The following is a 23,356-nucleotide window of genomic DNA, read 5'->3' on the forward strand; positions in this document are numbered from 1 at the left end:
CACTTGTCGCAGCCATCGTGGATTTTCCGTTGCCCAATAGTGCATATTATGCCGGTTTTAGTTACCGCTGTTGGTGAATGACGCTTCGTCGCTAAATAGAACGTGTGCAAAAAATCTGTCATCGTCCCGTAATTTCTCTTGTGCCCGGTGGCAGAACTGCACACGACGTTCAAAGTCATTGCCATGCAATTCCTGGTGCATAGAAATATGGTACGGGTGCAATCGATGTTGATGTAGCATTCTCAACACCGACGTTTTTGAGATTCCCGATTCTAGCCTAATTTGTCTGCTACTGATGTGCGGATTAGCCGCGACAGTAGCTAAAACATCTACTTGGGCATCATCATTTGTTGCAGGTCGTGGTTGACGTTTCACGTGTGGCTGAACACTTTCTGTTTCCTTAAATAACGTAAGTATCCGGCGAACGGTCCGGACACTTGGATGATGTCGTCCAGGATACCGAGCAGCATACGTAGCACACGCCCATTGGGCATTTTGATCACAATAGCCTTACATCAACACTATACCGACCTTTTCCGCAATTGGTAAACGGTCAATTTTAACACGGGTATTGTATCACGAAGCAAATACCGTCCGCACTGGCGGAATGTTACGTGATACCACGTACTTACACGTTTGTGCCTATTACAGCGCCATCTATCACAAAGCGAAAAAGGTGGTCCAACTAAAACATTCATATTTCTTTACGTACTACACGAATATGTTTAAAAAAAACTCAGCTGATATCCGTTTGACCTATGGTAGCGCCATCTAGCGCGCCAACCACAGAAAATCTGACTGAATGACATTTTTAGATCATATGACAAATAACTAATAACTTTCAGACAAGTACCAACGTCTTTTGGTAGTACTATATCGTAAAACGTTATTTGCTTTCGCCTGGAGAAGTGAAAAAAATAGTGTCCATGGTAAAACATATTTTATACTCATCATCATTCAGTCAGATTTTCTTGCTGTGATAGAAACTGTATGTATTGATCACTGGAGCACCCTCGAAGAGGAGTTAGTGGGGTAACAAAATCTGAGGGATAGAGACGATGACCTTAGAACCAAACAGAAATTAATGACCTTATAGCAACTTATAAGAATAATGGTTAGCCAGTAACGGTGTTCAATTGCAGGCCGCAAGGAAAATGTAATATTATAACATGGCTGTTGAACTGCACCCACGCCTAACTGGGTGAAGACGATGTTTCGGTACGAGTCATCAGCTTTGCCCAGTGACATAATGTTAATAGCTGCTCTAACGTCAGATTTTCATGCACATACTCTCAGTTTTGTTGCAAGTTGGCGAAGCCAACGAATGTTGAAAAAACTGGTTGTGGTGAAAGATTGATCTATGATTTACACCGAGATGTAGGTTGGGTTGGACAGTATCAGTTTGCGTCTTATATGGCGAAATCAATGAATGTGATACTAAAAGAAGTAGTTGTGGTGACGGACTGACCTGTAGCTTAGCCCATCTGAAAATATCGCCAACAACATCACGTTATCGTCGCCACATTGTTTATGTCGACGACTCGTATAAAACTTTCCTCTGTATACCGCCTAATTGATGATGCTGTTGTTTTAAGACATCACTGTCAACGAATTGCATTGTACTGTGACTGAGTTTTATATAAAAAATGAAGGCAGTAATGTAATCGTTTAATTTTTATAGGAACTGTATATTTGCATTTCTAAGCTTTTCTTTCGTTCTCGCGTTCTTCGTCGTCATTGTTGACGATATTGAAGCTTTCATAAAAGAACCCTCTGCCAGGTACTTTATTGTGAATAGCAGAGTAATCACGTAGATATAGATGTAGATGCTTGTATAAGAACTGTTACGTTTATCTTCAAAAAGAATAACCAAACCAATACACTCTAGAAAGAATAAAGACGACCACAGACAAACTAACTGAAGTTTGAATTGTTTGTGAACTTATCGTCATAAATAATTTCATTCATGTGCAAATACCCTTGGCTTCCTCCACTGTATGACTCAACATATATCGATCGAGTTAATTTTGTCTTCTGCAGCCTCTGCAATTTGTAATCTGTCGATTTAGTACTTTCAGATATAAAGTACCTCAAATAAAACTGAACACTGTTCCTCCCGCGGACAGACATTTCCAAATTACATTCTTTTTTCTACAAATAAACTATATAAAAAGCTGTCTAGCATGAAACCTTTTTGCAAGAGAGGAATTTGTTAACACCTAACATAAATTTAAATCTTAGGTCTTTCGTCAAGGTATTTGTTCAAAGTGTAACCTTATCCGGAAGTGCAACGTGAACGATAAGCAGTTCAGAAAAGAACAGAATAAATGCTTTTGAAATGCGGTGCTATAGAAGAATGCTGAAAGTTGGTAGAAGGTGTGTACATCGAACAACAAAGGAGGAGGTACTCAATCGAACTGTGAAAAATAGAAATTTACGGCACAACTTGTCTAAAAGAAGGAATCAATTGTTATGACATACTGAGCCATTAAAGGAGTGTGTGTGTGTAGAGGTTAGGGAGGGGTAAAAATTGTAGAGATATACCAATACTTTAATACAGTAAGGTGATTCAAATGGATGTATGTTGCGGTAGGTATGCAGAGATGAAGAGCATAAGCTAACATGGAGAACTGCATCAAAGCATTCTTCCGGTGAAGACCACAATAATAACATAATATTCTATGATGACGCACTATTTCAGATTTAGCAGAACGGCTTGATGGTGCTGACAAATTTGGGAAGGTAGTATGTGCTGGTTGCAGACATCGGTATAAATATTTTGTCGACAATATTTTTAACAGTGTCATCTCTGCTATCGGAAATACAAACACAGGGCGCAACAATGGATGCTATTAATATGCCTTAAGGTACGTTTACACTGGGATACATGTATCGCGACATGTATGAGCGACATGTCAATTTGACATGTCGCGATACATCACCTCATACAAAAATTCACGGAACTTGTATGCGGACCCTCGAGCTCATACATGTCGCGTATACATTTTGTATATCGCTTTTTGGCCATATACGCGACATGTATGAGCGACATTTGAACTCGCGCATGCGCAGTACTATCATTTCCTGTCGTCTTGTCGCCTGCCGCTTATTTTGACGATTAGCGCATGCGTAGTACCAGGCTCTTTGGCGGCTGGAGTTTTGGAGGTGCCGACTATCGTTTCGACGTTAATGTATCTGCATAGAACATCAAAAAGTGCCATATGCAACATTATTCTTCCTGTTTGCGAGGCCATTGTGCAAGTTTTATATATATCAGAGTATGTAATACATTCTATAATTTTTTCATGCATCTGGCACGTATATCAATTTTTTGCTATTATTCCGGCGGCCTCGCGTGGTAATGTTGACAACGGATGCCGACAATCGTGTGTGAGACGTTGGCGTTAGCAATCGCGCGACAATGCAAACGTTTTGTAATGAAATCTTCGTTTCAAGAGGAATCCCCAGTGGCCAAAAAACGGAGTGTTACTGCCAACTGATCCTCTGGTAGAATCGCTTCCCGAAAGTTTGTGTTGGTTTTGGACACAAGAGGAGCCACAAGTGATAACAAACCGCGGAAATCCTCCATACTCATCCTAACATAATTTCTAAAATATGCGCCATCCTTTAGCGTTAATTCGCGAGAAACTCTCTCTGCCACCATCTACGCTTCCTCTGCCTTTTCTTCCTATCATCTTCCAAAAGAGCAAGTGTACCAGCAAATAAAAATGTTAAATCTTCCAAATCGTCGTCGAAAGCTATCGCACAGTGATACATATCAACCAGTGTAAACGCACGCTCATACATGTATGAGGTTGATACTTGTCAACTCATACAAGTCGCGATATATGTCGCAAAGTCGCATATACATGTATCTCATACATGTGCCGATACAAATGGCAGTGTAAACGCACCTTTAGAGATGGGCAAACTGAAACACGTAACTGTTTCGAAACAAATGAAACAGTACAATGTAATATTTCGATACGCTGTTTCGAAGCAGTGAAACAGTTTGTGTTTAGTAATCTAATAAACCTACACATTTTATCACCTTGTTTTTTTTTTTTTTTTTTTTTTTTTTTTTTTAATGGACTTGTAGTCCGAGGTGATAGGTTACAATACAGCATCACCGGTCTGTTGCGGTCTAACTGTGTTGGTGGGCCAGTAAATTTCCACTGTGCAGTGACTTTGTCACTGCAATTCACTTTGGAGGTGTGGCGGTGGGACTTGTAGTCCCGTACCACCCTCTTACGGTGATAGTACTACATGAGTCAGGCAGAATTTATTGCCTAACATGGGCAGGTGCAGGTGTGGCGGTGGGACTTGTAGTCCCGTCCCGTGGGTGTTATGAATGTCTACTGTATAAATATGTCCATATAAACACAAATGAGGAGCGAGAGCGCTAATCATATTGCAGAAAGTATGAAGCTATCACTTAGGCGTATAGGCATTTCGTATTTCCTGCAGCAAATGCACTGCTTTTGTGTCGTGTGACTTTCATACTATTCAATTGGCTGAGGACAGCCATAGCTGAAGACAGAAGAACCACCACGAACGGAACTGGAGGTGGGAGCAAACTGCAGAAACTACGGATGTGCTACTGGGATTCCCACATTCCGTTAGTACGGGTAATATACCCATCCTGCTAATTTCCATGCACACAAAGGGAATCATTGTGGATAATAGGCACATTGACTATAGACTCACAGATAATTCGAATAAATAACAAAATATAACAGAAAAAAATTTTGTCTTTCAAGGTGTTCCCGTTCACCATAACACTACAAGTGATATATCAAACAGATTGCTTGCAATTATACCTACATCAAATTTGGGACTAGTGCAGCAGGGGATACAACCCGTCGGCTTTGAACAATGACGTCACAAGTCGCCAGAGAGCATGTATTACAGAGATGAAAGAGCTGAGGAGAATGTTGAGAAACAAAGGAATGCGAGAGAGATAAACATTGATCTTGTCAAAAGCGTAAGTGTTTTTTGACTTTTTTAAAAAAAAACATCTCACGAGATAGAATAAACTGATCCTACTTTATTAAGCAGCTCCCTTCAGTACCTAATAAGTGTTTTCTGGCTTTTTTTTTTTTAAATCTCACGAGATAGAATAAACTGATCCTACTTTATTAAGCAGCTCCCTTCAGTACCTAATAAGTGTTTTTTGGCTTTTTAAAAAAAAATCTCACGAGATAGAATAAACTGATCCTACTTTATTAAGCAATATCTTGTCAAAAGCCGAGAAGCGATTGTTCTTAATGTTCTAGCTCCCTTCAGTACGTAATAAGTGTTTTTTGACTTAAAAAAAAATCTCACGAGATAGAATAAACTGATCCTACTTTATTAAGCAGCTCCCTTCAGAACCTAATAAGTGTTTTTTGGCTTTAAAAAAAAATCTCACGAGATAGAATAAACTGATCCTACTTTATTAAGCAGCTCCCTTCAGTACGTAATAAGTGTTTTTTGGCTTTTTAAAAAAAAATCTCACGAGATAGAATAAACTGATCCTACTTTATTAAGCAATATCTTGTCAAAAGCCGAGAAGCGATTCTTCTTAGTGTTCTAGCTCCCTTCAGTACGTAATAAGAGTTTTTTGGCTTTTTTTAAAAAAATCTCACGAGATAGAATAAACTGATCCTACTTCATTAAGCAATCAGTAAAGAAACGATTTTTTGACTTTAAAAAAAAATCTCACGAGATAGAATAAACTGATCCTACTTTATTAAGCAGCTCCCTTCTGTACCTAATAAGTGTTTTTTGACTTTTTAAAAAAAAAAAATCTCACGAGATAGAATAAACTGATCCTACTTTATTAAGCAATATGTTGTCAAAAGCCGAGAAGCGATTCTTCTTAGTGTTCTAGCTCCCTTCAGTACGTAATAAATAAGAGTTTTTTGGCTTTTTAAAAAAAAAAAATCTCACGAGATAGAATAAACTGATCCTACTTCATTAAGCAATCAGATGCACCCAATATCAAGCGATCGCTTTTAGATTTACATTCAATTACTTTAATGGTAGTGCTTCTTAGAACACAGAACTGCTTTATTATCTATGCCTCGAAGTGAAGACATTACGATCTATGACTAAGGAATGACGTCATTGTTCAAAGCCGACGGGTTGTATCCCCTGCTGCACTAGACCCTCAAATTTATGTGTGTGTCTAATAACTGTCACTCTACGCCTTCTTTATTCAATATGTTGTAGGTTTACTTGTGTTTCTTAATATGATTACTGTACATGAACAGAGAAGCGTATGTTATAAAAAAAGTGTAATTTAACTGAATGATTTTCACATATTTATTATTTTGAATGTGAATAGTATTCGTTGTTTTATTGTTTGGTTAGTGTTTATAAAGCAGATGTTACGCCATTTCGGAATAGGACAGTCAGCTAGAAACGAAGCTTTATTTTCGGATATCTTAAGCTTCATGCTATTGCCTGTCAAAAAGATTTCGACACTCTTGAAAGTGTTTCATGAAGTGGTATGTTGTGCTTCAGTACCTGTGCCTGCCCGAATCTCGTCCGACACAGAGAGGAATGAAACATCACTGTTTCGATACAATTAGTCCGTTCCAAGCACAGGTGGACTAAAACAGCCTTATTTTGAATCAACGATACAGTTTCTGTGTCTGGCTCGAGATCGAATCTGGTCCGGTTATCCGAGACAGGGGCGGAATGAAACACCACTGTTTCGAAACAGTGACCCACAGCCGTTCCGAAACACTGAAACAGTTCCACGTATCGATACACTGTATCGAAACCTAGAAACAGTGGCCAAGTCTAATATTCCTCAATCTACTAACCTAATAAATGCAAGTAATACACGGGGCATATGAACAGCTATACCCGTATCTAAAATTTAATAAGATCACTTCTTTCGTATCTCCAATTTTGTACGACACCTCCGCTCTGCATTTCCTGTGAGTCCAATATAATCAACTGAACAGCTAATTACATAACACTCTGGTTGATCTTTGTTGGTAATATTCAGACCCATCCCAAAGAATTTCCTGTTACATATCTTTATTCTTGGATTTATTCTACGCATTCTTCAACGTTTTTCTCGAAAATGATACGAACTTAGTTAGAGAAGTAAGAGTTTTCTGGAAAGATGTCGTAATCATCAAACTTATACGCTCTCAAGACGTAAGAGCAATTGCTGATGTACCGGTGTGTAAAATTTACATTTTGTGCCTTTCAAATATTCTTTTCTTGTACACCGGGTTCATGTTGCAGCTACACTGCAATTCGCATGAATTTTTAATGTTTCCTTTCAAAATTCAAATAAAAAATGGAAAAGCATTCCGTGGAAAATTTTCGAAATATACTACGTATCAAATAAGAATAAAATCTGTAGTTTACTTACCTATGGACTACGCGGCTAAACCGATCTCTGAACTTCAGACTGTAAATAGTAACGCCAAAGATGTTAATCAAAATTCGGGTCCATTCTTGTACATTCCGATATCCAGAGACTGCATTTGAGCAACATTTTTAACCAAGGAATACGAAGGGCAAGCAAACGACTAGAAGCTAATTTAGCATGAATTCTACGGAGAAATCAAATTCATTCTGAAGAATGCGATAGTGCTTGCATCTTTTCCTTTCTACATGGTAAACAAAGCTTGTAAATTTATCCTCATAAATGGCTCTGAGCACTATGGGATTTAACATGCAATTCTGGAGCAACCTACTGTTCGGTGTATGGCAGCGTCAATCGTTCCACAGTACTGGTAGTACGGATGACTATAGTTTTATTCTGTGGCGTCGCGAAGCTGTCGGGAACAAATCATTTATAAACTTGTAAGCTGTTGAGCGCTGCCTTGTCCATCTTCCTGTTTAAATTCTTGTGTTTCATCTGCTTTGCTGTGGCACGTGGAATTTTTTCCCAATAGTTCCGATTATTTTCTTTGTCGTATAGATTCTTACATTTTTGAGTCTTCTCTAAAACATACGTTGCAGTGTCCAAGGCACCCAATTATATAAGCTGGCATCCTTCTATCATCTCTATTTTTTGTCAAGGTACGCAAGCCCGCCTTTAGTAAGTCCGATTGACTAGCTGGTAATTTGAGGCGCACGTATGAGATTTTTCATTATAAGGGCTGAACATTTTGCCTCACATTCTGTTAAAGTGGTTAACCACGACGCTGAGACTCTTCCACACTGTTCTGTGTTGCACTGCTTGGATCGTTCACTGTTTCTGTTTTGCTTTTTCACACACTTTCTTCCTGTTTCCATGGTCGATCTATTTTCAGTTTTTGGTGGGCTATCCAGTGGACCCTCTTACCACTACATCTGTGAGATCGTCACTGTATTTACCGTCCATGGTCATCCAGGGCAGTGGAGATCCGTGATTCGTCCCTAAATACAGTGCGACGCCATTTTCCAGCCGCCCATGCTTCCTAGTCATGGTACCTCTCCAAACGAAGCCGTTTGTGTTGTGGCTTTAACGGCAGTCTACGCGCCTGACGGTATTTCTCTAGTCTAGTTGCTGCTGGTCTCCGACCAATGGTGCGAGTTCATTACTTGTTCTCGGACGGCAGGCACAGATGTGAAGGGGTTACGATGTGGTTGATGTCGCTTTGGATCAGAAGAGATTCCCTCTGGTTTCGAGCGGCTAACAGAAGTGGTAAAGGCTGCCAGTCTTGCTTGCAAGATGAAAGCAGAGCTGACCATTTGCAGCACAGTCGACAGGACCGATTGCGGACCTCTGGTACAGAGTCGAGTGTAGGGTCTGAATCAGAGGCTCAGACGGTTCAGCGACCGTGTAGGCTGCAGATTCCTCGACTTGCATCAAAGGGTGATTGGGTTTCGGGTTCCGCTGAATAGGTCAGGTGCCCACTATACGCAGGAGGCGGCTACACGGGTAGCAGGGGCTGTGTGGCGTGGACTGGGCGGTTTTTTAGGTTAGAGGGTCTCGGGAAAACACAAGACGGGCTTCAGTCACAAACGGTGCATGCTGAACACAAGAAAAACATAGATACAGGAACCATTGGTATAACAGTTGTAAATTGTCGTAGCTGTGTTGGGAAAGTACCAGAGCTCCAAGCGCTAATAGAAAGCACCGATGCTCAAATCGTTATAGGCACTGAAAGCTGGCTAAGGCCGGATATAAGCTGAGCCGAAATTTTTCGAAGAACCTAACGGTGTTCCGAAAAGATAGGCTAAGCACGGTTGGCGGTGGCGTATTTGTTGCTGTTAGAAGTAGTTTAACTTGTCGCGAAATTGAAGTAGATACTTCCTGTAAATTAGTATGGCAGAGGTCATTGTTGGCAACCGGAACAAAATAATAATTGGATCCTTTTACCGACCTCCCAGTTCAGATGATATAGTTGCTGAAAGGTTCAAAGAAAACTTGAGTTTGATTTCAAACACGTACCCGACTCATACGATAATAGTTGGTGGTGACTTTAATTTACCCTCGATATGTTGGCGAAAATACATGTTTAATTCCGGAGGTACGCACAAAATATCATCCGAAATTGTGCTAAACGCATTCTCTAAAAATTATTTCGAGTTCATGAGCCCACGCGAATAGTAGACGATTGTGAAAACACGCTTGTCCTCTTAGCAACAATTAATCCTGAGTTAATAACCAGCATCAAAACCGATATGGCAACGGTCTTGCCGCAGTGGATACACCGGTTCCCGTCAGATCAACGAAGTTAAGCGCTGTCGGGCGTGGCCAGCACTTGGATGGGTGACCATCCGGGCCGTCATGCGCTGTTGCCATTTTTCGGGGTGCACTCAGCCTCGTGATGCCAGTTGAGGAGCTACTCGACCGAATAGTAGCGGCTCCGGTCAAAGAAAACCATCATAACGACTGGGAGAGCGGTGTGCTGACCACACGCCCCTCCTATCCGCATCCTCAGCTGAAGATGACACGGCAGTCGGATGGTCCCGATGGGCCACTTGTGGCCTGACGACGGAGTGCTTTTTTTTTATCAAAACCGATATAGGGATTAGTGAACATATGATTGTCGTAGCGAGATTGAATATTGTAATCCCCAAATCCTCGAAAAATAAGCGAAAAATATACCTATTCAAAAAGGCAGATAAAAATTAACTTGACGCCTTCCTGAGAGACAATCTCCACTCATTCCAAATTAATAATATAAGTGTAGACCAGATGTGGCTTAAATTCTAAGAAATAGTATCGGCGGCAATTGAGAGGTTTATACCAAATAAACTAACAAACGACGGAGCTGATCCTCCTTGGTGCACAAAACGGATTAGAACACTGTTGCAGAAACACGAAACAAACATGCCAAATTTAAACAGACGCAAAATCCCCAAGATTGGCGATCCTTTACAAATGGTTCAAATGGCTCTGAGCACTATGGGACTCAACTGCTGTGGTCATAAGTCCCCTAGAACTTAGAACTACTTAAACCTAACTAACCTAAGGACAGCACACAACACCCAGCCATCACGAGGCAGAGAAAATCCCTGACCCCGCCGGGAATCGAACCCGGGAACGATCCTTTACAGAAGCTCGAAACTTGGCGCGGAGTTCAATGCGAGACGACTGTAACAATTTCCACAACGAAACTTTCTTTCGAAACCTGGCAGAAAATCCAAAGAGATTCTGGTCGTACGTGAAGTATGTTAGCGGCAAGAAACAATCAATGCCTTCTCTGAGCGATAACAATGGAGATACTATCGAAGACAGTGCTGCCAAAGCAGATTTACTAAACACAGCCTTCCGAAATGCCTTCACAAAAGAAGACGAAATAAATATTCCAGAATTCGAATCGAGAACAGCTGCCAACATGAGTAACGTAGAAGTAAATATCCTCGGAGTAGTGAAGCAACTCAAATCACTTAATAAAAGCAAGTTTTCTGTTCCAGACTGTATACCAATTAGGTTCCTTTCGGAGAATGCTGATGCATTAGCTCCATACTTAACAATCATATACAACCGTTCGCTCGACGAAAGATTCGTACCCAAACACTGGAAAGTTGCACAAGTCACACCAATATTCAATGAAGGTAGTCGGAGTAATCCACTAAATTACAGGCCCATATCGTTAACGTCGATATGCAGCAGGATTTTAGAACGTATATTGTGTTAGAACATTATGAATTATCTTGAAGGAAACTGTCTATTGACATACAGTCAACATGGGTTTATAAAACATCGTTCCTGTGAAACACAACTAGCTCTTTATTCACATGCAATGCTGAATGCTATTGACAAGGGATTTCAGATCGATTCCGTAGTCCTGGATTTCCGGAAGGCTTTTGACATTGTACCGCACAAACGGCTCGTAGTAAAATTGCGTGCTTATGGAATATCGTCTCAGTTCGATTTCCTGTCAGAGAGGTCGCAGTTCGTAGTAATTGACGGAAAGTCATCGAGTAAAACAGAAGTGACTTCAGGCGTTCCCCAAGGTAGTGTTATTGGCCCTTTGCTGTTCCTCATCTATATAAACGATTTGGGAAACAATCTGATCAGCCGTCTTCTGTTGTTTGCAGCTGACGCTGTCGTTTACCGACTAAAGTCATCAGAAGATCAAAACAAACTGAAAAACGATTAACGATAACGATATCTGAATGCTGCGAAAAGTCCCAGTTGACCCTGAATAACGAAAAGTGTGAGGTCATCCACATGAGTGCTAAAAGGAACTCGTTAAACTTCGGTTACACAATAAATCAGTCTAATCTAAAAGCCGTAAATTCAACTAAATACCTAGGTATTACAATTACAAACAACTTAAATTGGAAAGAACACATAGAAAATGTAACAGACCTACTAAGGAGACTGCCTACACTACGCTAGTCCGTCGTCTTTTAAAATACTGCTGCGCGGTGTGGGATCCTTACCAGGTAGGACTGACGTAGTACATCGAAAAAGTTCAAAGACAGGCAGCACGTTTTGTACTATCGCGAAATATGGGAGAGAGTGTCACAGAAATGATACAGGATTTGGGCTGGAAATCATTCAAAGAAGGGCGTTTCTCGTTGCGACGGAATCATCCCACGAAATTCCAATCACCAACCTTCTTCTCCGAATGCGAAAATACTTTGTTGACACCGACCTAAATAGGGCGGAACGATCACAGCGATAAAATAAGGGAAATCAGAGCTCGTACGGAAAGATACAGGTGTTCATTCTTTCCGCGAGCTATACGTGATTGGAATAATAGAGAGTTTTGAAGGTGGTTCGATGAACCCCCTGCCAGGCACTTAAATGTGATTTGCAGAGTATCCGTGTAGATGTAGATGTAGGTGTACAATACGATGATACTCACTTGCGGTGTGGTCATACAGGGTGTTACAAAAAGGTACGGCCAACCTTTCAGGAAACATTCCTCACACACAAAGAAAGAAAATATGTTATGTGGACATGTGTCCGGAAACGCTTACTTTCCATGTTAGAGCTCATTTTATTACTTCTCTTCAAATCACATTAATCATGGAATGGAAACACACAGCAACAGAACGTACCAGCGTGACTTCAAACACTCTGTTCAGGAAATGTTCAAAATGTCCTCCGTTAGCGAGGATACATGCATCCACCCTCCGTCGCATGGAATCCCTGATGCACTGATGCAGCCCTGGAGAATGGCGTATTGTATCACAGCCGTCCACAATTCGAGCACGAAGAGTCTCTACATTTGATACCGGGATTGCGTAGACAAGAGCTTTCAAATGCCCCCATAAATGAAAGTCAAGAGGATTGAGGTCAGGAGAGCGTGGAGGCCATGGAATTGGTCCGCCTCTACCAATCCATCGGTCACCAAATCTGTTGTTGAGAAGCGTACGATCACTTCGACTGAAATGTGCAGGAGCTCCATCGTGCACGAACCACATGTTTTGGCGTACTTGTAAAGGCACATGTTCTAGCAGCACAGGTAGAGTATCCCGTATGAAATCATGATAACGTGCTCCATTGAGCGTAGGTGGAAGAACAAAGAAAAATGAGCTGTAACATGGAAATTAAGCTTTTCCGGACACATGTCCACATAACATCTTTTCTTTATTTGTGTGTGAGGAATGTTTCCTGAAGGTTTTGCTGTAACTTTTTGTAACACCCTGTATATGATCAACCAGAAACTCAACGGTGAGTACGCCTGCCCTCAATTTCCCACACAGTACAGCGTTAGGCCAGTGTCAGATCCGAATGCCTCAAAACTATGGGTATTGCACGATTCGACCAGTCGACCAAATGGAGACTCACAATCAGGACCCTTTAAAATTCTGTCAGCTGTTGATAACGCTGTCTGATACGAGAACACAGCCTTCAGAGTGGTCACTCAACGTCTGACGCCGTTCATGCCCCTTACATACCATATTATGCATGGTAACAACACCAAACACGAACGACACTCGCGCACACTGGTGGCCATTTTACCTGTAACTGAGATCTGCAATTCTGATCGTCGCAATCCCCGTGCATGGCGAGTGCGTGAACGAAGTTATTTTCACATCCGACCATGTCTTATCGGTGCTTCATTCTTTTGGTCAGGAATTGTATTTTGTGGACAGAACTGCATTTGCATCTACATCTACATGACTACTCGGAAATTCACACTTAAGTGCCTGCCAGAAGTTTGATCCAGCCACCTTCAAACTATTTCTCGACCATTCCATTCTCAAACTGCGCTTGTGAAAAACGAGCATTTAAGTATTTCCGTGCGAGTTTTCATTTCTTTTATTTTATTACGATGGCCATTTCTCTCTATATAGGTGGTTGTCAGCAAAATATTTTCAAATTCGGAAGAGGAAGTTGCTAATTGTAAGTTCGTGAACAGATCTTGCCGCAATGAAAAGCACTGGCACTCAAACGCGCGTATCACATCCGTGCTCGTATCATATACGTGACACTCTCTCCCCTATTTCGCAATAATACAAAACGAGCTGCCCTTCTTTGAACTATTTCAGTGTACTCCGTCAATCCTGTCTGTTAAAGACCCCATATCGTGCAGCAATACTCCAGAAGAGTACGGACGAGCATAGTGTAGGCAATCGTTTTGGTACACCTGTTGCATTTTCTAAGTGTTCTGCCAGTGAAACGTAGTCTTTGATTCTGAGAATATTGACCTTTACAATGATGAATTTACAATACTATTATTCTAAACTATTTTTTCTTCTCGGATGGGCCAATTAAGGACCACATGCCAGTTTCTATTCTTTATTCGTTATCCTGATCACTTCAGAGCAGTTTTTTCACTCTTCTGCCTTGGGTTCCTCCATAAATACTTTTTCCCCAAACACTCCACTGTCAGTTGTTTCTTCAGCTATTATATTACTTTTTTCTAAATTCTTTTTTACTTCGTCACTGACCAAAAAGCCCAAAAATACCAGAAGATGTTCTTGGCTAATTTGCTGTCTTGCAACAGATATAAATGTCCAATAAATACTAGCCTTCTTTCTCTCATTACTTCAGATATGTTTCCGTCAATACTATTATTAGTTAGCAATTTCTAAGCTTCGATAGCTTTTTGTAAGCTTAATATTTTTTTCTAATGACTCGCCTTTCAAGTTATTCTGATTTATCTAAATTACAGTATCATGCTAGACATTCGCTTGCATTTAGACATTCTCGTTCACAAATATATCGTGAATCCTTATTTTTTGCATTTTTGGATAGGCATTTTTTATTGTATAGATCTTTAGGTATATTATATGTGCTCTTTTCATTTTATGTACAGAATGACTGGATACACATGAACGCAACTTTTTTGAGGCAATACTAGTGTTATAAGAAAACGAAAGAGAGAGAAAGGAACAGCAGAGAATCTTATAAATTATATTTTACAAAGAGTTATTAAGTGGCTCTTGAAAATGGATGTCCGCAAATTTTGAAAGAACACTATATTAAGATCTATACGACAAGTAGTCATACCAACAATTAATGTAGTACTGGAGGAGGAGTCAAGTCACCAAACACAATATCCACTATGGATAAAATTCGCAGAGTAGAATGCACCAAATTTCTGGATGTAAGTACTGATGAAAACTTGAACTGGACAAAGCATATTATTGAGCTTCTCAAACGTTTAAGTTCAGGTACATTTGCTCTTCGTATAATTGCTGTTCTAGGAAACAAACTATCAACCTGCTGACGTATTTTGCATATTTCCACTCAATAATGTCGTACGGAATAATTTCCTGCGGTAACTCTCCATATAAAAAGAAATTATCGATTGCAGAAAAGAGAAACAAAATTAATAATACGCGGTGTTCACTGACGGACGTCATGTAGGTTCCTCTTCAAGGAGCTAGGCATTTTACCTGTTCCTTCACAGTACATATTTCGCTAATGTAATTCGCTATCAGTAATCCATCACAATTTGGGAAGAACAATAAAGTCCACACCTACAACATTAGGTGAAAATATGATCTTCATTGGCCATTGTAGCAGCTGTTAGCGGATCAGAGAGGAGATCAATATGCAGCAACAAAAATCTTTGATCACTTGCCCAATAACATAAACGCCTGAGAGGAAGTAAAGAAAATTTTAAATCTAACCCAAAACAATTTCTCCTTCTGTTCCACAGACGAGTTCCTGTTTAAAAACTGGTAGCCTGAAGAAAAACTTGTTTTTAAGTGTAATGCGTGAGTAGGAACGAAAAACAATTTGTCCATTATTATTAACACTAATCATTTATACAAGTTCAGTAAACTGGCTTATTCCAAACCATTTAGATAAAAGAACCTTTAAAACGGGATATGGAACATGTAACTAACTAACTAACTGACATGATATCAGCATTCTCGAATATCAAACATTTTTTATATTTCTACTTTAAATGAGATTCTCATCAACAGTAGCTGTGCTGGAAACATTGAGGAATACAATAAGGAAATGCCATTGATTCACTTAGATGCTTCATTTTTAAGCTCTTCATCGCAGGTGACAGGTATGAAAAACACTATATTGCTACTTATGCAACTGTAACTTGCGTCATTGCTGAAAACCAAACTTTTAGATGGTAGCACTTGTTGTCATTCAGCGGTTGTCGCCCGATCACCAAAATTAAGTAAAGTGGGACCTGTTTAGTTCTTGTATGGGTAACCGTCTGGGAACACCGAGTGTCATTGGCTCAGGGACGCAAAAGTCGCCGAAGTGGTTTCCAATTGGAAGAGTTGCATCAGGCCGTTGAGTCATACAATACATTATTATTATTATTACTATTATTATTGTCATTGAGTATGGGAGACATCGCTTCCTCTCTAACTTAATGCGTTAGATGATTTACACCGGATGCTGCCATCTTTCACCGTTGTTGAACGTGTCGTCAAGTAATTCTTCAAATTTACGTCAGCAGCCTACCGATATGGCGAACTGACAAGACAGTGGACACGTACAGTTGTTGTACAAATATACAGAAAAAACGCGAAAAATGTATGCGTGACCATAAAGGCTGATGCTAGCCAAGCATGCAGTTTTCTCTGTTGTGTTTGACCACGGACGGCACCTTTGCAGTGTCCTCAATACGTTGCAAGTGTCCCTTGTGTTCAGAACATTATTCGGTTTACTTGTGAGTGCTTCATGTCGGATGTTAAGTGGATTTAAACGTCGGAAAATTGTTGGTGCTATTATGGCAGGTGCTTTCGTAATGAAGGCAGTTGAAATGTTTGATGTTTCAAGATGCGCCATATCGAAGATTTAAACCGCATAAGTTACACCGCGGACGAAAGCGTGTCATAAGTGATCGTGACAGACGGTTAATGAAGACGATTGTGATGAAAAATAAGAGGACTGCCTGACTGAATGTCGCACTCGTGAAACCTGTCAGCGCCAAAACAACATGAAGGGAGTGCCATGAGATGGGAAGTACGAACTGGAATTCCAAAACCACTCATCAGTGATGCAAATGCTTGTAACAGGAAAACGTGATGCCGAGGCCATAAAATCTGGGCTATGGAGCATTGCAAGAGAGTCATTTGGTTGGATGAGACTTGCTGCATACTGTTTCCAACTTCTGGCTAAGTTTACATCCCACGGGTGAAACATGGCAAGCGTTCGGTGACGATTTGGACAGCCTTACCGCCGTATTCCATGGGTCCCACGGTTACTCTGCAACGTCGCATTACACCTAAGGACAATGCCATTTTATCTGATTAGACCCATCCCACGGTACAATGTTTGTTTCCCAACGGTGATGCTGTGGTGCAAGACCACAGGGCCACTGCTCACGTTCCTCAATTGTCGCACCTTCCCTGGCTACCATAATCACCAGATGTCAAAAGTATTGAACCTATGTGGTCTGCTATGGAGCGAAACGTGCGCGATCTTTGTCCACCTCCATTATCTTTTTCTGAACTAACTACTATTTAGTAGGAAGACTGGTGTAAAATTCCTGTGAAAACCCTGCAGGGCCTGTATTTATACATTCCGAAATGACTGGAAGCTGTTTCGAATGATAACATATTTCGTACGCGTATTAGACATAGTAATGTGTTGTGGTATTGGTATTTCCAGGTTTTTGTGCACCCACTGTATTTGGGAGGACAGCGTTTCATATCTCCTGGCGACCAAGTGACTTTAAGAGTGAATGGCTCCTCTGAGGAAAACACGACCGATTTCCTTCATCATCATCTCCGTACCAGAGTTTGCATTCAGTCCCTAATAGCCACGCTGTCAACGGGATGTTACACTTCAATCTTCCTTCCTTTATTCCTGACAGGGCCATTCCTAAGAGGTCACATGCAGCTGCAGCGTCCATATTCTCAAACTGCAAGGCCTTAGGTGCTATACTGATCATTTGTAGAACTTTAAACGGATTTTAAAATGCTAACAAAACTGAAGAAATAAAACTTTTTTTAGATGTATTGGTGCACTTCCTCCGTTATTACTTCATTCTCGAGGCAGTTATGTTTATCAGAGGCTGAAGAACATCATTCTTTCAGTGTATACATGGTGTCTTATCTGCCAGCCCAACTTGTTTGACAAGCCGAAATTGTTAATGCTTTTGACCGCACCTCCGCACGTAATGGCCTGACATACGTCATGAAACGCGGTTTTACTCAGGTCTGTAGATGATCCTTACCGACCGAAATTAACAACCTAATTACAACTAAAAATTGTACTCCACGACTGGAATTTATAATAAAGCAAATATTTTCCTGGGTCACTGGAAACTTTTTCGTGACAGTCAAGCTTATATCCTGTTGTAATTGAGGCATTAGATAATAATGTTCAGGCATGTCCAGTCACGATATGTCAGTTACAGTTGGCTCGGCAAAGAAAGAAAGGACTGAAAATTATGTTATAACTCAGAGTACAAAAAACATTTAATTTAGGCGAGTCCCTTACATGTTCGATTAGGTGAGGTGGTTCCTGCCCACACCATATCCGAGCATTGTGCCGATTCACTTTACCAGAAGTATGGATGGTGGCTTCGTCACTGAACACAATTCCATTAAATAAATCATCTTCAGTCTGCATTTTGTTAACATTTCTGTGCAAAACTCAGCTCGTTTTTCTTTATCACTTTCTCTTAAAGCTTGCAACAGTTCCAACTTCTAGTGCTTGAATGACATGTGCTCCCAAAATACCTTCCAAATTGTAACACCAGGCATATTCTGTTGTCAGATGGCATGTCTCCTTGATTTACCCGGACTGAAAATGTAAGACTGAACTTGTGCAACTGCTGCGTCAGAGATTGCTGGCCGACCATGACTCGGCGTCTCATGTGATATGCGGCCAGTTTTGGTGAAATGATTGTATTAGTTAACAACAGTTTGTCTTTGAGGTGGTGGCTTGCGATATTTATTCCAGAATTGTCCGTGAACTGTAATATGAATCTGGATTCATGAAAACATTAACAACTCTGCACACGTTCGGCACCATTATTGACTGCGTGACGGCTGTTTGAATAATCCAAATTCGCATAGCGCGAAAGTCGTGAACTGTGTTAGGACGGAATAAAACATTCAGAGCTTGCCAAACATTTATACAGCTTATTTTACCCTTTTCACGATTAAAGGTTACTTTTGTATAATTAATTTATAAACACCGTCTATTCGTTAACGCTGATTCATCTTTGACCTGGGTAAAGATGGAAAATGATTTGCATGAAGGGTATCCCGAACTGACTTCAATTATTTTAATACGGTGAAAGACCGTTTATGAATAATCATTGTTACTACTGATTCCACTTTTTCTTCAGATTTAATTTTTTGCCTTTTTTTCTCCTATCTATCTTTCGGGTGTCTGGTGTACCTTATCTTCGGAGGAACTGTACCGTTCGGTCCAGCCTTGTTACGTTACTGTTACCATTGGTGAATATTTTCGTTGATTGCGTGGTGATTATCTTTATCATATTCTCTTAGAGTAAACAACAAATCACGGCGAAACGCAGTTCCCAACAATTAAGGAGTCCCAAGAGCTGCCGACGCAGTTGCCTGGCATCAGTTCCAGATGAGTCGAGTAGCGAACAGCATGAATGCTTCCTTGTAAATAATAGATTTCAGCTATCAGTCGCCCTTTTTAAATTTTAATGGCAGATCTAGATTTCAGCTGGAAACAGCCATTCTCAATGCACTATCATTTTTGATCAATGCATGTGACATGCACTGTTTTAACAGTAGTACTCAATGAACTGTGGATGAAGCCCGACCAACACATGTATTGATCAAAAATGATAGTGCATTGAGAATGGCTAGTTTCTAGCTGAAATTAGATCTGCCAATAAAATTTAAAGAGGACGACTGATAGCTGAAATCTATTATTTACAAGTCAATATAACAGTCGCTGAGTGCAAAAGCCTTTTCAATGGAAGGTAACCTGATGAATGTTTCCGGCCCCATTCAGCAAAATCTCACTGCAGTAAGAGCACGGAGCAGCGATAGCAGCCAGAAGGTAAGCCATTAACAAACTTCTAAATTTTGCCAAATGTTACATCTAAAGCACTGGCATCTAATAGACTGCTTCTTTCTGCAGAGGCGTTTATATTAAATTAGTATGGAGACCTACAACACGGCATTTATATTCAAGACAATTTGATTTGAAAATCAGTCATCTAGATTGTTTAGGAGGGTTTCTCTGCGACAGTTCGTGTTGGAGAAGCATGTATTTCATAAATTTTGTAATTACAGCAAATCGAAATATTACAAATTGTACATTTTCCCACGAGGTTTCCGCGGCAAGTGCTCTCAGCATTGGTTGCTACGTAAAATGTTTGAGAGTCGAGTGCATCACCTTGGTGTCTGGAAACACGTTTTTCATACGCGTCATCACAAGAAGTAATACATCTGTCTTGTCGCAAGAAATAATACATCTGTCTAAGAATTTCTAATGCGTTATAGACAGCTGTGTATTAAGCTGTATCTTTGTCAGAAAATTAATTTACTTTTTAAATCGTAGGGGTCTTATCAACGGAATTAAACACGATTTTAAGTTGTTGTTTCTGGTTACGTATAATTAAATAATACGGGCTATCTGTAGTCTTTGTGCCAGTTCCAGTGCAATGCGTACATTTATAGCATTTTCTTGGCTTAGTACTGAATCGGTAGAAGTCACTAGAATCCTTGTTGCTTCTGGTTTGATTCTTCTCGCTACTAACTTTGGCAATCAAACAGTACAGTCCTCAGTATGCCTGACACTGTAGCCACAGACTGTGCTGTAGCTGTAATTGCTTAACGCTGTACATCATTTCAGTGATTATTAATTTACAGAAGTAAATTAATCTGTACACGACTTCTTACGTTTGTAACCTAATATGTGACGAGTCATTAACGGCCTCACAAAGGAGCTGTCACTGATAAACAGTTTATGGCGAATGCCAGGTGAACGTCATCTGCCAGTGTGTGTAGTGCCAACAGTAAAATTCGGAGGCAGTGGTGTTATGGTGTGGTCGTGTTTTTCATGGCGGGTGGCTTGCACCTCTTGTTTTGCGTGGCACTATCACAGCAAAGGCCTACATTGTTTTAAGCACCTTCTTGTTTCCCACTGTTGAAGAGCATTTCGGGGATGACGATTGCATCTTTCAACACGATCGAGCAACTGTTCATAATGTATGGCATGTGGCGGAGTGGTTACACGACAGGAATATCCCTGTAATGGACTGGCCTGCACAGAGTCCTGACCTGAATCCTATAGAACACCTTTGGGATGTTTTGAAACGCTGACCTTGTGCCAGGCCTCAGTGACTGACATTGATACCTCTTCTCAGTGCAGGACTCCGTGAAGAATGTGCTGCCATTCCCCAAGAAACCTTCCAGCACCTGATTGAACGTATGCCTGCCAGAATGGAAGCTGTCATCAAGGCTAAGTGTGAGCCAACACCATATTGAATTCCAGCATTACTGATGGAGGGCGTCACAAACTTGTAAGTGATTTTCAGCTTGGTATCCAGATACTTTTGATCACATAGTGTATAAAGGGCAGGAGCAGCGTCAGATGTGTGTGATCACTGTGAAGGACAGAGGGGTGCTGAGTAATCTTGTGAAACACCATTGTCAGCATTTGATTAGAGTTTAAAAGGGGTGTTATTGAGGGTCTCCATTTGACAGTTTGGTCAAACTTTTTGTCGGGTATTCGGATGGGACAGTGGCACGATGATGGACTGTACTGGAACGTGAAGGTAACTGCGCCTACCATCTGAGAGCAAGTAATGGACTCCTGACAATATTCAGTGTCATCCTGCACCATTGGTCAGAGACAAGCAGCAGCTGTTTAGGGAATTACTGCCCCCTGCATAGGCTGCTGTTAACATCAAAACATAATTAGCTGCTTTTTGGATGGTGCCTTTACCAGGAAGCATGGACTGCTGACGAATGACATCGCATTGTGTTGTGAATCATGTTTCTGCATTACACCTGATGACGACTGTTAGTATGATGGCTCTCTAGGGAGAGTTCCAGTTCTTATGATTGTTTGGAGAAACATACCAGTGTTGTTACTCTTGGTGTAATTGTGTGCAGAGCTATCAGGTATGACTTCAGGTCAAGCTGGTAGTGATTGAGAGAAGTGTGACAGCACGACAATACAATGAGGACATCCTGCATCCTCATGGCTACCTCTCATGCAACAGTACTGTATGCCATTTTTCAACAGAACAATGCTCATCCACATATACCACATGTTTCTATGAGCTGTCTGCATGTTGTAGTGTTGTAGAGGTAATCCAATGGCCGGCAACATGCCGGGATCTGTCTGTGATAGAGCATGTATGGAACCAGCTCGGCTGTCAGATCCATTCCAGTGTCAGTATCGAGGACATCAAAGAATGGGTACAGCAGTTGTGGGCCATCTTGCCTCAGGAGGGTATACATTAGCTTTATGAAGTCCTTCCCAAATGAATCAGTGCTTGTATCCAGGTCAAAAGTGGGTGAAACATCATACCAATAAGTGGGCTCATACTGCCAAGTTCTTTGTAGATATGACACGAGTTTGTAATAAGTGCAATAATGTCGCAGACCATCTCAACATGTGAAGTTTTATTCCCTTTCCTCCTCCCCTTTGGAGTGTCTCACTTTGTTGTCAGGCGATGTACATACAATGGAATCATATTCAGGTGGACAGCTGGCCTGCCATCCACATTTAGGTTTTCTGTGATTTCCATAAAACACTTAAGATGGATGCTGGGACGATTCCTTTGAAAGAGCACGGGTGATTTCCATCCCTAACTTTCCCCTATCCAAATTTGTTCTCTCTCTCTCAAATAACCCAGTCATTGCAGGACTTTAAACCACTACATTCATTCCTTCTTTAAAAATGCATATATTTTGATTCTATGATGACTTTAATTGGTTGGTTGGCTGATTGGGGGGAGGAGGCCAAACAGCGCGGTCATTGGTCCCATTGGACCTTTCAAAGGGAATATCTTGGCGTTTACCTGAAGTGATTTAGGGAAATCGCGGAAAATCTAAGGCAGGATGGCCGAACACGGGTGTGAACCCTATTCCTCCCAAATGTGAGTCCAGTGTACTAACCACTGCACCACCTCACTGATGATGATTTTAACTAGTGTTTCACATGTAATGTGATTTTACCATGTGAGTATCAAATTCTCTTGGTGCTTATTCCGCATATATTGTGATTCTACTAGTATCCTGTGATTCAGTGGCATGTAATTTACTTGTGCAAGTTTGTGTTCTGGCACAACTCCTTTCAAATTAGGTAGCCTATGTCTATGTAAAAGAATATATTACATTTTTTCATTTATGTCAAGTATATTTGGTATATACATCTTTTCAGTTCATATTTCACAAGTAAAAATTCAGTCATAGGCTTGGCCTCAATATACATCTATACTTTCCTGAGTCAAAATGACCCACAACTATTGTAACTGCTCCTTGATGTCCTGTTTGCTGGTCTTGAGTTGATGTCTAAGCTGATGTCCAAGCGGGTCCTACACGTGTTTTGTTGGCGACAGATACAGGGTTGTTG

The 23,356-nt window shown here is 40.7% G+C and overlaps 1 pseudogene; it reads left to right on the forward strand.

Annotated features, from left to right (window-relative positions):
- The first annotated feature begins 9,623 nt into the window (after window positions 1-9,623).
- On the forward strand, window positions 9,624-9,741 carry LOC126104766 (5S ribosomal RNA; annotated as a pseudogene).
- Window positions 9,742-23,356: the final 13,615 nt, after the last annotated feature.

The sequence above is a fragment of the Schistocerca cancellata genome, chromosome 1 (assembly GCF_023864275.1).
Source record: "Schistocerca cancellata isolate TAMUIC-IGC-003103 chromosome 1, iqSchCanc2.1, whole genome shotgun sequence".
Classification (NCBI taxonomy): Eukaryota; Metazoa; Arthropoda; class Insecta; order Orthoptera; family Acrididae; genus Schistocerca; species Schistocerca cancellata.